Source organism: Bufo bufo, chromosome 2, assembly GCF_905171765.1.
Source record: "Bufo bufo chromosome 2, aBufBuf1.1, whole genome shotgun sequence".
Taxonomy (NCBI): domain Eukaryota; kingdom Metazoa; phylum Chordata; class Amphibia; order Anura; family Bufonidae; genus Bufo; species Bufo bufo.
Window position 1 is genome coordinate 627,858,226 of NC_053390.1, and position 17,526 is coordinate 627,875,751.

The 17,526-nt window shown below is 43.6% G+C and overlaps 1 pseudogene; it reads left to right on the forward strand.

Annotated features, from left to right (window-relative positions):
- The first annotated feature begins 7,533 nt into the window (after nucleotides 1–7,533).
- LOC120992981 lies at nucleotides 7,534–7,712 on the forward strand (annotated as a pseudogene).
- Nucleotides 7,713–17,526: the final 9,814 nt, after the last annotated feature.

The following is a 17,526-nucleotide window of genomic DNA, read 5'->3' on the forward strand; positions in this document are numbered from 1 at the left end:
TGCCCGGCGGTCATTCCACGGCGAACTTTGCTTGTTCGCGGTTCGCCAAACATGCGAACATATGGCGATGTCCGCTGGTGCCATATTCTTTTGCATTGTGCAAAACTTTGACCCATGACACATCCATCAGGTGGGACAAGACAGCCAATTGAGACATTTAAGCACATGGACACACCACCTACCCTATAAATAAACCCGATCTGGCCGCCATTTTACATTCAGTCTTTTGCCAGTTTATGGAGAGGTTGTGGTGTGGAGCAGGAACAGACTGTTAGGGACATCAAACGCTATCTAATAGGGCCACTGATATAGGTGTGCTATCGATAGGTGAACGCGACGACGGCACGGTGGAAGGTGGAGTGGAGGACAAATGGGAGTAGAGAGGAGAAGGAGTATGTGAAGAGGCAACACGTGGAGCGCCGGGAGTGTGGCTTTGTGGGTTCTGACGGCATTGGTCCCACCGGGCTCGGAGATGGGAAGCCAGGTGCCTTCTTAAGGCGTTCGCCCGTAGGTGAGTGTTGAGCTTACAGGCTGCAGATGGCAACACTATTATCAGCAGTTGACAAATTAAAAAAAAGCCCACACTGCGGAGCCATGTGCCTGCATCCTAGGAGCGCATGATGTGACCATGCATGGTGGATGGCTCGCTCCAGATACATTTGCAGTCTGCTTTTTGCCTCCGGTGCACTGCAAGTTCTGCCTGCTTCTACTCCTTCTCCTCCCTATCTGGTGCTCTGTCTCTCCCTCTGAACTCCTCTTCCTCTCTTGTGGACACTCATGTGTCACCTTCACCACCACTGACATTAGAGATCTCGGAGTAGGCAGCAACAGCAGGGACCACCCTCTTTGGGCAGATCTGGGTACTGTCATCAGACCGCTGGGTGGCGGCTGTCTCCACTTTCTCATCTGATGCCAAGAATGGCTATGCATCGGTAAGGTCTGGGAATGGATGGGAAAATAATTCCTCTGACTTGAGTGGAGGGGCTATGGTGGTGGTGGTGTCTTTGGATGTCACATAGCAGAAAGTGAAGAGGGTGCAGATACAGAGGATAAGGAGAGTGCAGAAGGCTGAGTGAGCCACTCAACCACCTCTGGTGAGTCCTTTGACGTAACTGCACGCACCTTCTCCAACTTTCCTCTTAGGCCCCGGCCTGGTGGACTGGAGCGGCGGGGCTATAGTACAGTGACTGCACCGCCCCGCCGATATTGCCGGCCCCCAGCTCCTCCTCCCAGTCCCTCCCCGCTCGCTCGTACATTGTAGCCTGCAATGTAAAATTGTCAGCATTCGCCCCATGAGACGCAGGGGCATTTTCCCCCCATTTGGGGGGGAAAAAGCGTTTTATGGGGCGAAAAATACGGTATATAGAACCCCTTAATCAATATTTTGTGGAAGCAGGTATATTGCACCCCTCAATCTGTATTTTGTGGAGTCAGGTATATCAAACTACTTATTCAGTATTTTGTGGAAGAAAGTATATCACACCCCTTATTCAGTATTTTGTGAAAGTGGGTATATAGAACTCCTTAATCAATATTTTGTGGAAGCAGGTATATCAATCCCCTAAATCAATATTTTGTGGAAGCAGGTAAATAGAACCACTTAATCAATATTTGGTGGAAGCAGGTATATCGCACCCCTCAATCTGTATTTTGTGGAAACAGGCATATCGCACCCCTTATTCAGAATTTTGTGGAAACAGGTATATCGCACCCCTCAATCAGTATTTTGTGGAAGCAGGCATATAGAACCCCTTAATCAATATTTTGTGGAAGCGGTATATCAATCTTCTTAATCAGTATTTTGTAGAAGCAGGTATATAGAGAACCCCTTAATCAATATTTAGTGGAAGCAGGTACATTGCACCCCTCAATCTGTATTTTGGGGAAGCAGGTATATCACACCCCTCAATCAGTATTTTGCGGAAACAGGTATATAGAACCCCTTAATCAATATTTGGTGGAAGCAGGTACATTGCACCCCTCAATCTGTATTTTGGGGAAGCAGGTATATCGCACTTCTCAATCAGGATATTGTGGAAGCAGATATATAAAAAACCCTAAATCTGTATTTTGTGGAAGCAGGTATATAGAACTTATTAATCAATATTTTGTGGAAGTAGGTGTATTGCAGGCATCAATATTTGGTGGAAGCAGGTATATCAATCCCCTTAATCAGTATTTTGTGGAAGCAGGTATATCGCACCCCTCAATCAGTATTTTGTGGAAGCAGGTATATAGAACCCCTTAATCAATATTTGGTGGAAGCAGGTATATCAAACCCCTTAATCAGTATTTTGTGGAAAACATGTGTATTCCAGGCTGAAATAAAAATTTGGTTGAAGCAGTTGTATCAATCCCCTTCATCAGTATTTTGTGGAAGCAGGTATATCACACCCCTCAATCAGTATTTTGTGGAAGCAGTTATATAGAACCCCTTAATCAATATTTTGTGGAAGCAGGTATATCAAACTACTTATTCAGTATTTTGTGGAAGCAAGTATATCACACCCCTCAATCAGTATTTTGTGAAAGCAGGTAAATAGAACTCCTTAATCAGTATTTTGTGGAAGCAGGTATATCAATCCCCTAAATAAATTTTTTGTGGAAGCAGGTAAATAGAACCCCTTAATCAATATTTGGTGGAAGCAGGTATATCGCACCCCTCAATCTGTATTTTGGGGAAACAGTATATCAAACCCCTCAATCAGTATTTTTTGGAAGCAGGCATTTAGAACCCCTTAATCAGTATTTTTTGGAAGTGGTATATCAATCCCCTTAATCAGTATTTTATGGAAGCAGGTATATAGAACCCCTTAATCAATATTTGGTGGAAACAGGTACATTGCACCCCTCAATCTGTATTTTGTGGAAGCAGGTATATCAAACCCCTTAATCAGTATTTTGTGGAAGCAGGTATATCACACCCCTCAATCAGTATTTTGTGGAAACAGGTATATAGAACCCCTTAATCAATATTTTGTGTATATCACACTCCTCAATCAGTATATTGTGGAAGCAGATATATAAAAAACCCTCAATCTGTATTTTGTGGAAGCAGGTATATAGAACCCCTTAACTCCTTAAGGACTCAGCCCTATTTCACCTTAAGGACTTTAAGTGCTGATAACTTTAAAACGCTTTGACTTATCCAGGCCATTCTAAGATTGTTTTTTCGTCACATATTTTACTTCATGATACTGGTAAAATGAAGTCCAAAAAAATAATTTTGATTTATAACAAAATACCAAATTTACAATTTTTTTTAAAAAATGGCAAATTTCCAAGATTCAATTTCACTACTTCTATAATACATAGTAATACCTCCAAAAATAGTTATTACTTTACATTCCCCATATGTCTACTTCATGTTTGGATCATTTTGTGAATGATGTTTTATTTTTTGGGGATTTTACAAGGCTTAGAAGTTTAGAAGCAAATCTTGAAATGTTTCAGAAATTTTCAAAAACCCAATTTTCAAGTCTGAAGTCACTTTGCGAGGCTTACATAATAGAAACCAAAAAATGACCCCATTCTATAAACTACACCCCTCAAGGTATTTAAAACTGATTTTACGAATGTCATTAACCCTTTAGGTGTTCCACAAGAATTAATGGAAAATAGAGATACAATTTCAAAATTTAACTTTTTGGCAGATTTTCCATTTTAATAATTTTTTTCCAGTTACAAAGCAATGGTTAACAGCCAAACCAAACTCCAAATTTATGGCCCTGATTCTGTAGTTTACAGAAACACCCCATATGTGGTCGTAAACTACTGTACAGGCACACGGCAGGGCGCAGAAGGAAAGGAATGCCATACGGTTGTTGGAAGGCAGATTTTGCTGGACTGTTTTTTTTGACACCATGAGCCATTTGAAGCCCCCCTGATGCACCCCTAGAGTAGAAACTCCATAAAAGTGACCCCCATATAAGAAACTACACCCCTCAAGGTATTCAAAACTGATTTTACAAACGTCGTTAACACTTTAGGTGTTCCACAAGAATTAATGCAAAATAGAGATACAATTTCAAAATTTCACATTTTTGGCAGATTTTCCATTTAAATAATTTTTTTCCAGTTACAAAGCAAGGGCTAACAGCCAAACAAAACTCAATATTTATGGCCCTGATTTTGTACGGTTTTTGGAAGGCAGATTTTGCTGGACTGTTTTTTTTTTGACGCCATGTCCCATTTGAAGCCCCCCTGATGCACCCCTAGAGTTGAAACTCCAAAAAAGTGGCCCCATTTTAGAAACTACGGGATAGGGTGGCAGTATTGTTGGTACTAGTTTAGGGTACATATGATTTTTGGTTGCTCTATATTACACTTTTTGTGAGGCAAAATAACAAGAAATAGCTGTTTTGGCACCGTTTTTATTTTTTGTTATTTACAACATTCATCTGACAGGTTAGATCATGTTATATTTTTATAGACCAGGTTGTCACGGATGCGGTGATACCTAATATGTATACTTTTTTCTATTTATGTAGGTATTACACAATGATTTCTTTTTGAAGCAAAAAAAAATATGTTTTAGTGTTTCCATAGTCTGAGAGCCATATTTTTTTCAGTTTTTGGGCGATTACCTTGGGTAGGGTATGATTTTTGTGGGATAAGATAACGGTTTTATTGGCACTATTTTGGGGTGCATATGAATTTTTGATCGCTTGCTATTGCACTTTTTGTGATGTAAGGTGACAAAAAATGGTTTATTTAGCACAGTTTTTATTTTTTATTTTTTACGGTGTTCATCTGAGGGGTTAGGTCATGTGATATATTTATAGAGCCGGTCGATACGGATGCGGCGATACCAAATATGTATACTTTTTTATTTATGTAAGTTTTACACAATAACAGCTTTTTTAAAACAAAAAAAAATTATGTTTTAGTGTCTAAATATTCGGAGCCATAGTTTTTTTTATTTTTTGGGCGATTGTCTCAGGTAGGGACCCTTTTTTTTCGGGATGAGGTGACGGTTAGATTGTTACTATTTTGGTGGGCAAACGCCTTTTTGATCGCTTGCTGTTGTACTTTTTGTGATGTAAGGTTACAAAAAAATTGTTTATTTAGCACAGTTTTATTTTTTATGGTGTTCATCTGAGGGGTTAGGTCGTGTGATAGGTTTATAGATCCGGTGGATACGGACGCGGCAATACCTAATATGTATACTTTTTTTCCCCACCTATTTTTTAACAATTTTTTTTTACTTTATTTGGGGAAAATGAAGTTTTTGTTCATTTTTACTTGAAACTTAGATTTTTTTTAGGGGAAAACTTTATTTTTTCAACTTTTTTTTTCCCTTTATTTTTTGTCCCACTTTGGTACTTGAACTTTTGGGGGTCTAATCCTTTACTTTACTTCTGTATTGGAATGCATTGGCTGTATGAGTAATACAGTGTGTATTACTCATACAGCTTCCGGCCTGTGAGATCCAGGAGGCTGGATCTCACAGGATCGTGCTGCCTTCCATGCCATCGGGTCCCCCCCACAGCCTCATGGTGACCCGATGGTACCGCCGACCACCGACGCCGCACCAGGTAAAGCCGCAAACCACAGGTCTGAATTGACCTGCAGTTTGCGGCGATCGCCGACGCGCATTTAGCCGAGGTGCCTGCTCAATGATTTGAGCAGGCACCTTGTTCCGATCACCGTCCGCCGGGCGGCGGTGATCGGAACAACACATGACGTACTGGTACGTCATGGGTCCTTAAGGACTCGGGAACCATGTCGTACCAATACGTCATGGGTCCCTAAGGGGTTAATCAATATTTTGTGGAAGCAGGCACATTAAGCCCCTTAATCAGTGTTTGGTGGAAGTAGGTGTATTGCAGGCCTCAATCAATATTTGGTAGAAGCAAGTATATTAATTCCCTTAATCAGTATTTTGTGGAAGCAGGTATATCGCACCCCTCAATCAGTATTTTGTGGAAGCAGGTATATAGAACCCCTTAATCAATTTTTGGTGGTAGCAGGTATTTTGCACCCCTCAATCTGTATTTTGTGGAGGCATGTATATTGAAACCCCTTATTCAGTATTTTGTGGAAGCAGGTATATCAATCCCCTTCATCAGTATTTTGTCGAAGCAGATATATAGAACCCCTGAATCAATATTTATTGGAAGCATGTATATCGCACCCCTCAATCAGTATTTTGTGGAAGCAGGTATATCAAACCCCTTGATCAGTATTTTTGGGAAGCAGGTATATCGCATCCCTCAATTAGTATTTTGTGGAAACAGGTATATAGAACCCCTTAATCAATATTTTGTGGAAGCCGATATATCGCACCCCTCAATCTGTATTTTGTAGAAGCTGGTATATAGAATCCCTTAATCAATATTTAGTCAAAGCAGGTATATCAAACCCCTTAATAATTTTTTTATGGAAGCAGGTGTATCGAGTGCGTCAATTAATATTTGGTGGAAACAGGTATATTAATCCCCTTAATCAGAATATTGTGAAAGCAGGAATGTCAATCCCCATAATCAGTATTTTGTGGAAGCAGGTATATCGCACCGCTCAATCTGTATTTTATGGAAGCAGGTATATGGAACCCCTTAATCAATACTTGGTGGAAGCAGCTATATCGCACCCCTCAATTAGAGATGTCGCAAACATAAAATTTTACATTCGCGAACGGTGAACGCGAATTTTCGCGAACGGGCAAATCGGGGGCGAACCGCCATAGACTTCAATAGGCAGGCGAATTTTAAAACCCACAGGGACTCTTTCTGGCCACAATAGTGATGGAAAAGTTGTTTCAAGGGGACTAACACCTGGACTGTGGCATGCCGGAGGGCGATCCATGGCAAAACTCCCATGGAACATTACATAGTTAACGCAGAGTCGGGTTTTAATCCATAAAGGGCATAAATCACCTAACATTCCTAAATTGTTTGGAATAACGTGTGCTTTAAAACATCAGGTATGATGTTGTATCGATCAGGTAGTGTAAGGGTTACACCCGCTTCCCAGTGACAGACCAAACTCCCCGTTTAACGCACCGCAAATAACCGCAAACAGTCCATTTGCCCAACCGCAAACTCCCCATTTGCACAAGGTTGCATACCAAGCTAGTCATGTCCCGTTCCTTGTCCTCACTGACGTCATTGAAGGTCTCTTCCTCCACCCAGCCACGTACAACACCAAGGGTCCCCGAAAGGTGACAAAAAGCCCCCTGGGACGCCTGCTGTGGTTGGTCTTCCACCTCCTCAAAGCCACCTTCCTCCTCTGACTCCTCTTCTTCAGACTCCTCCCTCTGCATTGCCGCAGGTCCAGCAATCGACGACGACAAGGCTGCTTCTGGTGGTGATGGTGACCACAACTCTTCCTCTTCATGCTCATCTACGGCCTAATCCAGCACTCTTCACAGGGCACGCTCCAGAAAAAACGCATATGGGATGAGGTCGATGATGTTGCCTTGGGTTTGACTGACCAGGTTTGTAACCTCCGCAAAAGGACGCATGTGCCTACAACCATTGTACATGAGCATTCAGTAACTCGGCCAAAAAATACCCAGCTCCACAGAGGCTGTCCTCTTTTTTTTTAAATTAAAAAAAATCTGTTCTTAATAGTTTAATCTCTGTTTTGTCCCCTATTAGGGGCCGGTGTATGGAATAGATTTTAGGAACCGGGAGATGGAAAAAGATGCTTGGTCGGTCCTCTTACTTCCAATTTGGGGCACTGCACGTATGCCTTGCAATGTACTGTGCCACTAGATATGAGTGGTGTGTTAAGTAGTACTATTCCTATCAGTTTAATCCCTGTTACGTTCCCTATCAGGGGACGTGTTTGGAATAGATTTAGACAACCGCAGAGTTGTCAATAGTTGACACACTCATGACATAAATTTTATTCCTCTATGCGTCAATCTTGGTGTAGTGATGACTGTGCTCGTGCGCACGTTTGGGAGATTGCAGGCGATGCGGGTTTTTCAAAGCCTATGGTCATGCTGAGGTAGTTCAGTGACAGTTAAGTGACCCAGAAAACAATGATTCTGCAGTGTGGGCCCATTGTTGGCCTAGTAGGCTTCAATGATCACCTTAGATGATCACAAAGAAAATTAATGTTTTTTCTATGCAAAATTATCCAGCCGATCGCTTTTGGTCTGTTCACAATGAAGCAACGACCTTATCATCTGGGGTGTGCCAACATTGCCATTGCCAACACACTAATAGAGGTGGTCGCTTCATTGTGATACGCAAGCCCCTTCACCACAACAAGGTAACGATCACGAAGGGGAATTGACACATGTATGTGTGTTTTATTTGTTTTGTTTTTGCAGCCACAGTGCAGCACCAGAGGCCAGAGAAATTAGGCATGTACACATGCCTGAAAAATTAGGTACTGTTGCAGCCGTTGCTGTAGCAGCGGCCAGAAGAAATTGATGTTTTCCAGGCAGAAAGTGCACTAAAACATTGCGGCTTGAACCCTAGTTGGTAGCAGATAAGTCACGCAAGTCATCCGGCATGCAGAGATAAAATACAGTAGCGTGTGGACCATTTTTAGCCCAAGGCAGCTCATCTCTTCACCAGGCCTTTATTAGTCAAATGTATCGCCCACTGTCAGACCCTTCGGGATCCATGCCTCATTCATCTTAATAAAGGTGAGGTAATCTAGACTTTTTTGAACTAGGCGACTTCTCTCCTCAGTGACAATACCTCTTGCTGCACTGAAGGTCCTTTCTGACAGGACACTTGAAGCGGGGCAGGCCAGAAGTTCTATCGCAAATTGGGATAGCTCAGGCCACAGGTCAAGCCTGCACACCCAGTAGTCAAGGGGTTCATCGCTCCTCAGAGTGTCGATATCTGCAGTTAAGGCGAGGTAGTCTGCTACCTGTCGGTCGAGTCGTTCTCTGAGGGTGGACCCCGAAGGGCTGTGGCGATGCGTAGGACTTAAAAAGCTCTGTATGTCCTCCATCAACAACACGTCTGTAAAGCATCCTGTCCTTGCCGGTGTGGTCGTGGTAGGAGGATTACTTTCACCTCTTCCCCTGTTAGATTTCTGTTGTGCTGTGACATCACCCTCCTACGCTGTGTAAAGCATACTTTTTAATTTATTTTGGAACTGCTGCATCCTTTCCGACTTGCGGTAATTCGGTAACATTTCAGGCACTTTCTGCTTATACCGGGGGTCTAGTAGCGTGGCCACCCAGTACAGGTTGTTCTCCTTCAGCCTTTTTATACAAGGGTTCCTCAACAGGCACGACAGCATGAAAGACCCCATTTGCACAAGGTTGGATGCCAAGCTACTCATGTCCCGTTCCTCGTCCTCAGTGATCTCACTGAAAGTCTGTTCTTCCCCCCAGCCACGTACAACACCACGGGTACCAGATAGGTGACAACGAGCACCCTGGGATGCCTGCTGTGGTTGGTCTTCCTCCTCCTCCTCAAAGCCACATTCCTCCTCTGACTCCTCTTCCTCACACTGGTCTTTCAGCGTTACCGCAGGTCCAGCAAGCGATGCTGATAAGGCTGTTTCTGGTGGTGATGGTGACCACAACTCTTCATCTTCCTCTTCATGCTCATCTACGGCCTGATCCAGCACTCTTCGCAGGGCACGCTCCAGAAAGAAAACAAATGGGATGATGTCGTTGATGGTGCCTTTGGTGCGACTGACTAGGTTTGTCACCTCCTCAAAAGAACGCATGAGCCTACAGGCATTGTGAATGAGCGTCCAGTAACGTGGCAAAAAAATTCCCAGCTCCGCAGAGGCTGTCCTAGCACCCCGGTCATACAAATACTCGTTGACGGCTTTTTCTTGTTGGAGCAGGCGGTCGAACATTAGGAGTGTTGAATTCCAACGTGTCGGGCTGTCGCAAATCAAGCGCCTCACTGGCATGTTGTTTCGCCGCTGGATATCTGAAAAGTGCACCATGGCCGTGTATGAACGCCTGAAATGGCCACACACCTTCCTGGCTTGCTTGAGGACTTCCTGTAAATCTGGGTACTTATGCACAAAGCGTTGTACAATCAGATTACACACATGTGCCATGCACGGCACATGTGTCAACTTGCCCAAATTCAATGCCGCCAACAAATTGCTTCCGTTGTCACACACCACTTTGCCGATCTCCAGTTGGTGCGGAGTCAGCCACTGATCCACCTGTGCGTTCAGGGCGGACAGGAGTGCTGGTACGGTGTGACTCTCTGCTTTCAGGCAAGTCAACCCCAAGACGGCGTGACACTGTTGTATCCGGGATGTGGAATAGCCCCATGGGAACTGGAGGGGTGCCGTTGATGTGGAGCAAGACGCAGCAGCAGAAGAGGACTCAGCCGAGGAGATTATGGAAGAGGATGGAGTAGGAGGAGTAGAGGAGGTGGCAGCAGGCCTGCCTGCAAGTCGTGGCGGTGTCACCAACTCCTCTGCAGAGCCACGCATTACATGCTTGACAGCCGTCAGCAGGTTAGCCTGCCCTGACAGTGCTTTGAAGACCAGGTATCAGTGGTCAGATGGACTCTTGCCCCAACACTGTGTGCCAGACATGCCATGACTTCCTTTTGCACAATAGACTCCACCAGCTTGTATGGTGTATGGTAAAAGCTGGCGGGCTAAGAGTTCCGACAAGCCAGCTGTCAGACGCCGGGCAAGGGGGTGACTTTGTGACATTGGCTTCTTACGCTCAAACATGTCCTTGACGAGGTGGCGCGCCTCAATTAAAGAAGAATTTCTGAAAATTGTATTCCCTGTCACCTATGCAGAGCAGGGGTTTATTCACGTACAAAATTGTAAAATGTCAACCCAAGAATGTAACAGAAAAATTATTGAAATTTATTAAGCTGTCAACTAGGTAGAGGAGGGTTATATTACACCCCAAAATTTGTGAATTTCACCCGAAAATGTAACAGACATTTTATATAATTTTTTTTACCGGTCTAATAGGTATAGCAGTGGTACATCACACCCAAAAAATTGTGAATTTCAACCGAAAATGTAACTGACAATTTTTTTTTTCTTTTTTTACCTGTCTACTAGGTATAGCAGTGGTACATCACACCCAAAAATTGTTTAATTTCAGCCGAAAATGTAACTGACAATTATTTTTATTTTTTTTACCTGTCTAAAAGATATAGCAGTGGTACATCACACCCAAAAAATGTTTAATTTCAACCGAAAATGTAACTGGCAATTTTTTTATTTTTTTTTACCGGTCTAATAGGTATAGCAGTGGTACATCACACCCAAAAATTGGTGAATTTCACCAGAAAATGTAACTGACAACTTTAAATGTTTTTATTACTTGTCTACTATGTATAGCAGTGGTACATCACACCCAAAAAAATGTTTAATTTCAACCAAAAATGTAACTGCCAATTCTTTTGTTTTTTTTACCGGTCTAATAGGTATAAGCAGTGTACCACTGGCGATCGGGTAGGGGGGTATTTCCTCTTCCTTTCCAGTGATTGGGAGATGGAGAGCTGAACGCTTCCGTGGGACATTGTGGAGATGCTTGGAGACCCAGATGTTGGTGTTGCTGGCAGATCCTGTGTTTGCGGGGTGGCAGGTGGCACTGTCACTCCAGAGGAGAATGAAGAGGCCGAGACTGCAGCAGAAGAGGAAGCAGGAGGAGCCAGAGACCTTTCTTGGTTTTTGAGGTGTCTACTCCACTGTAGCTCATGCTTTGCACTTAAATGCCTGGTAATGCAGGTTGTTCTCAGGTTGAGAACGTTTATGCCTTGCTTTAGGCTCTGATTGCACAGCGTGCAAACCACTCGTGTCTTGTCGTCAGCACATTGTCTGAAGAACTTCCATGCCAGGGAACTCCTTGGAGCTGGCTTTGGTGTGCTCGGTCCCTTGCTGCGGTGGGCAGTAGCAGGTGTACTGTCTAGAGGACGGCCGCTCCGCTTTTGCACCCTGCTCCCTCTTCTGCTGTGCTGGTGGCTCTGTGCGACCACCGCCTCTTCCTCCGAACTACATAGGTCACCCGCATGACCTTGATTCAATGTGGGGTCGAGGACCTCATCGTCCTCCACATCATCTTCCACCCAGTCTTCACCCCTGCCCTCCTTGTCGGTCTGCACACTTTCGAAAGCCCCAGCAGTTGGCACCTGTTTCGTCATCATCCGAGACGTGCTGCGATGGTCCTCCCATGTACTCATCTTAAAAGATAAGTGGTTGGGCATCGGTGCACTCAATCTCTTCCACTTGTGGGGCAGGGCTAGGTGGATGGCCCTGGGAAACCCTTCTAACAGAGTCATTAAAAAGCAGAAGAGACTGCTGAATGACTTGGGGCTCAGACTGCTTGGCTGATTTGCAAGGGGGTGAGGTGAAAGACTGATGGACATGGGCTGCAGGTGCCAACTCTGATCTTTCAGCAGGAGACTCTGTAGGAGAGAATGTGAACGAACTGGAGGCACTGTCAGCAACCCAATTTACTATCGCCTGTACTTGTTCAGGCCTCACCATTCGCAGAGCCGTATTAGGCCCGACCAAATTCCGCTGCAGGATCTGTCACCTACTCTCACCTGAGGAAGGGGTTTCACTTGTGCATGTAGCTGGCACAGATCGACCATGTCCTCTCCCTGCAACAGGAGCTCCACCAGCAGCACCACGACCTGGGCCACGTCCCTAATTTGACGCTCTCCGCATAGTTCTCGAATTTAGGATCTTGCCCTAAATGGGTGTTTAATTAATAGTAGAATAGAATGACAGTATGTACAGGGTGTATCTCACACGCCTTGAACCAGACTAGGCCTCAATTAAATTTGTTTGCAAAAACGGCTGTATTTCAAATACCTGAATAGAACCCCTTTATATAAAGGGTGTTTCTCACACGCCCTGACCCATACTAGGCCGCAATTAAAGATTTGTGCCCAAAATGGCTGTATTTCAAATAACTGAATATAACCCCTGTATATAAATGGTGTTTCTCACACGCCCTGACCCACACTAGGCCGCAATTAAAGATTTGTGCCCCAAATGGCTGTATTTCAAATAACTGAATATAACCCCTGTATATAAAGGGTGTATCTCACAATGACATCTGCAGCAAAGGCTGACAATATTTTTTTTTTGCCCAAACGGGTGTTTGTTTAATAACTGAATATGACAGCAGTATATAACCCTGGAATTTCCAACGTTCTAATGCTGCAATGTCTGTAAAATGGTGTATTTTGGCAAAAAAGTGTGTTTTTAAAAACCCAGAAAATTATGGCTGTATTTCTAGCTTAAATAGCACACTGACTAATCCAGATGTTGTATATTGCCAAAAAAGTGTGTGATTTTTTACTAACAGAATATGAAAGCTGTATATAACGTTTGAATTTCACACTTAGGCCTCTTTCACACGACAGTATGGCTTTTTCATTGTTTTGCGGTCCGTTTTAAACGGATCCGTTGTTCCGTTTTTTGTTTCCGTATGCTTCCGTTTCTGTTCCGTGTCCATTCTGTATGTGCTAGGAAACATATCCGTATGGTTTCCGTATATGATCCGTTTTATAAGGATCATATACGGAAGTAAAAAAAACCTTGACATCATAATTTTGGCCACATCCCCTTTCACTCCCCCTATTTAACTCGGTCATGTGATCGTTGTAACTCCATTAGCTTCAGCTTTGTGCAGCATTGAGAGCGTATTTTGAATCCAGTGTTTTGGCGACATTGGTTTTTGAGTACAATTTTCTGTTGCATCATGGCTGAGGAGGAACTGGTTCTCTTGTGCTGGCTGATTTCTCAGGAACACGGACATCAGCCTACTATGGTGAACGTGGAACCGAGAAGGAGGCATTGGGTTCACCCAATTGTCTCTCAGCGGCGCAGGAAGGGTCATTTCCACACGCTGTACATGGACCTGCGACAGCATCCCGAGAAATTTCATGGGTTTTGTCGTATGTCTGTGAACAGTTTTGACTTGTTGTTAGCGACTCTGCGCCCTGGCCTCACCCACCAGGACACAAATATGAGGCGCTGCATTTCTCCTGAGGAACGGCTCATCGTTACGTTGAGGTATGTAATAATGGTGTCATTTAACATATACCAGAATCTGCCAAATATAACGTTATATAAATGTTGTGATTTATAGTTTTAATTTGTAGTTGTCTATGTGTAACGTGTTATGAATAAAATAAGTGTATTCTGTTTAAAAGCTAGTTGTTATTGGATATGTGTCTTCACCTGTTGTTCTATTGTTGTTTCTGTTTTTCAGATTTTTGGCAACCGGAAATTCATTTTCTTCTCTGCATTTTGAGTTTCTGCTGGGAGTCTCAACTATTTCAGGGATTGTTCGTCAAACATGTGATGTGATTTGGCAGCGACTCCGGAGCACGGTGATGCCAGAGTCCAAAGCTGAGGATTGGATCCGAATTGCTGAGGGTTTTCATGTCAATGCGCAGTTTCCAAACTGTATTGGGGCACTGGATGGCAAACACATACGTGTTAAGAAGCCACCTCACTCAGGGTCCCGGTATTTCAATTATAAACAGTATTTTTCTGTTGTGCTAATGGCCTTGGCCGACAGTACGTACAAGTTTATAATTGTAGATATTGGGGCCTATGGGAGCACTGCAGATGCACGCATTTTCAGTTCTTCTAGAATGGGTGACCGACTTCGTGCCAACCAGCTTGCCCTACCAGAGGCCAGAATGCTGCCAGGTTCTGCGGGACCACCGGCTCCATTTGTTTTTGTGGCTGATGAAGGGTTTGCTTTGATCCCACATGTCATGCGACCCTTCCCCAGACGCAAACTGGATGACAGCAGACGTATGTTTAACTATCGGCTGAGTAGAGCCCGTCGTTATGTAGAATGTGCGTTTGGAATACTCTCACATAAGTGGAGAGTATTACTGTCATCCTTACAGATGGCGCCGGAGAATGCCACGCTGGTTATTCAAGCATGTGTGATCCTGCACAACTTTGTCAGGATTCATGATACTCCCTCAGAAGTTGAGGATTTGCATCCTGGATCAACTTCTTCATCTGGAGGGTTGGACCAGACCCTTCATGGACGACCGGGATCTGCAGGCCTTGCAGTCCAGGCCCTCTATGAGCAATATTTTTCAAGTCCTGAGGGTGCATTACCGTGGTAGATGGACGTACAACTTGGCAGATTATGACATTTCTGGACTCTGGTCATCCTTTTTTTTTTTTTTTTTTTAGTTATATTATGTTGGTGTGGGGTGTGGTTCAATGTAGATAGTGTAGGGACTCACAAGACCAAAGAGGACCCTTGACGTGGGCTTGTGGGCTGGGGTGAAAATGTTGGCACCACAAACATTCACAAATCATGTACTGAAGGATGTTCCATGTTTTAACCATGTTCATGATTATGTTTGTTTGTGTCACTACAATAACCCTCTAATACCTCTCATGTGTATACATTTTTTCAGACCTATTTTAATATGTTGTATATGTAGCCTATAATAGTGTGTTACCATTGTTAATTTCTTTTTCTTTCTTGGCGCTTGCAGATAACTTTATTGGACGCTGTCCAAGGTGCTGCATTTTCTGGGGATACCAGCACTTACAACACTTGCCTATGAATGGGCGAGGGATTGTTCCTTTTGGAGACTATAATCGTATTTTTCATGACCAACCTGCGGCACCAAAGCTTTTTTCTCTAAATGTTTATCCTTGTTTTCACTAAAATGTTAATGTTAATTTAGCATGGATTCATGTTTTGATTTAACTACATACATCTTGTGGCCAGTATGTTGAGCATAGTTTGACTATAAAAGCATGTATTGGCCAACTGTGTATCGCCAGCTGTTGACAAAATGGCAATACCACCATGGCCCCACAAACTCCAGCTATCAGCGTACAACAGGCCATGGTGGTAGTTGTGATTTTTACGACAGCTGTAGAGGCACAGCTTGGCCATCCCTGTACAAACGTATGCACCCTGGCCTATTTGTCGGAATGTGTATGAATGTAGAAAACACATAGGGTTAGATCTGATATGTGTTAAAGCAGCCCTAAATTAGGGCATTTTAGATACACTCTGGTGTTCCGGATCAATGTACCCCCCCAGGGGTTAATATCCACGCGTGGCTGAGAGACTGAACACTGACACAGAAGTTGGTCAAAGCAATCTCTAACTTTATTTAAATCAGGTAAGCCGTATTATACATCTTCAGAAGAGGGCAGTCCTCACTGAGGCATAAACATTGTTTCATTGGTCAAAAAGGAAGAAGAGATAAGAGAGAGGAGATTATTCACCTGCATTTGCGCAGTGAATACCACTTTGGAATGTGAACTAATGTAAACATCTTGTTACCATCGCCATTTTGGAATGGCTTCTATTCTAACAATAATACTGCATACGTCATATGTGACACTTCAAAGAGGTGCTTCTCTATAGGCAGTGAATAATATATATCATCAAGCCATATGATTGGCTTACGCATCTCTACCACACTCTATGGGACACCTGCAAGAAGATGAGAAATCAGACACTTCTTACAGCCCAGCACTTTGCCCCCCTCTCTCTCCTCTCTAGCCTTGAAACAAAGAGAGGGATGGGGGGGGAGGCACTTGGAGTAGAAAAAGTTTAACTCATTACAGTCCTAGATATACAAAAAATATAGAATAAAATTTACACATCTTTAACAGTCCCCCCTTGAATTTCATTCTCTCCCTAAACCTAACCATCTGTCCCAATACTCCGCCTCCTCTTCACCAGCTTCCACGACAAGCCATTCCTAGCGAACAGCCTCCCGTGACACTGGATTTGAGCACGGGGAAGTCAGATGATCTTTCCCTAACCGGCGTTGACATTATATGGGGGGGACTGGAGGTCATCAATGCTTCTGATTTTCTGGATCGATGTTTTCATACAATTTTCCATATTCTTTTGAGTCATGATCAACAGTCACACAAGGGAAAACCAGTCTCAACACTTCCTTGAAATCAATCCAATTTTCCTTTTCTTTGAGCTTCACTGTGCATGTGGTCAACAACACTCGGAATGGACCATCAAACCAGGGTTTTAGGACTTTTCTAACGTGTCTTTTTCTACCACCCAATCTCCAGACACAAGTGGGTGGGTTCCTGGTACTTTATCAAAACCTGGAAGTGAAGCAAAAACTCGAAAATGTACTTTAGTCAAATGCTTGTACAAAACTGATCACATAATCTGTCAGACAACCATGTTGCATCTGAAGCTGCTGTGGGAAATAAAATCCTATCCTAGGGCCTGACCCAAAAAGGACCTTATAGGGACAAAGGCCTGTCTCACGGTTAGGCGTATACCTTACTAAAAGAGGGCTACCAGCAGGCACTCTAAGGCTTCTGAATCTTTAACTTAGTGTCCCGTTCAGTTCCTTTTCCCTACTCTACTGCTGCTTTGTGGATGGTACGAAGCATGTAAGGCCTGTCCTACATCCAAAACCTTCATCATCTCCTGCATCACTTCACCTGTGAAGTGAACACCTGTGTCACTTTCAATGATCTAAGGTACCCCATACCTGCACACAACTTCGGCCATCATCTTTTTTACTTCTTTGGGTACGGTTTTGGCCATCCTGAAAACAAGTCACATATCAATACATACTCATACATGCCCACCTTGTGTAGTTGAAGGTAGTCTGTAAA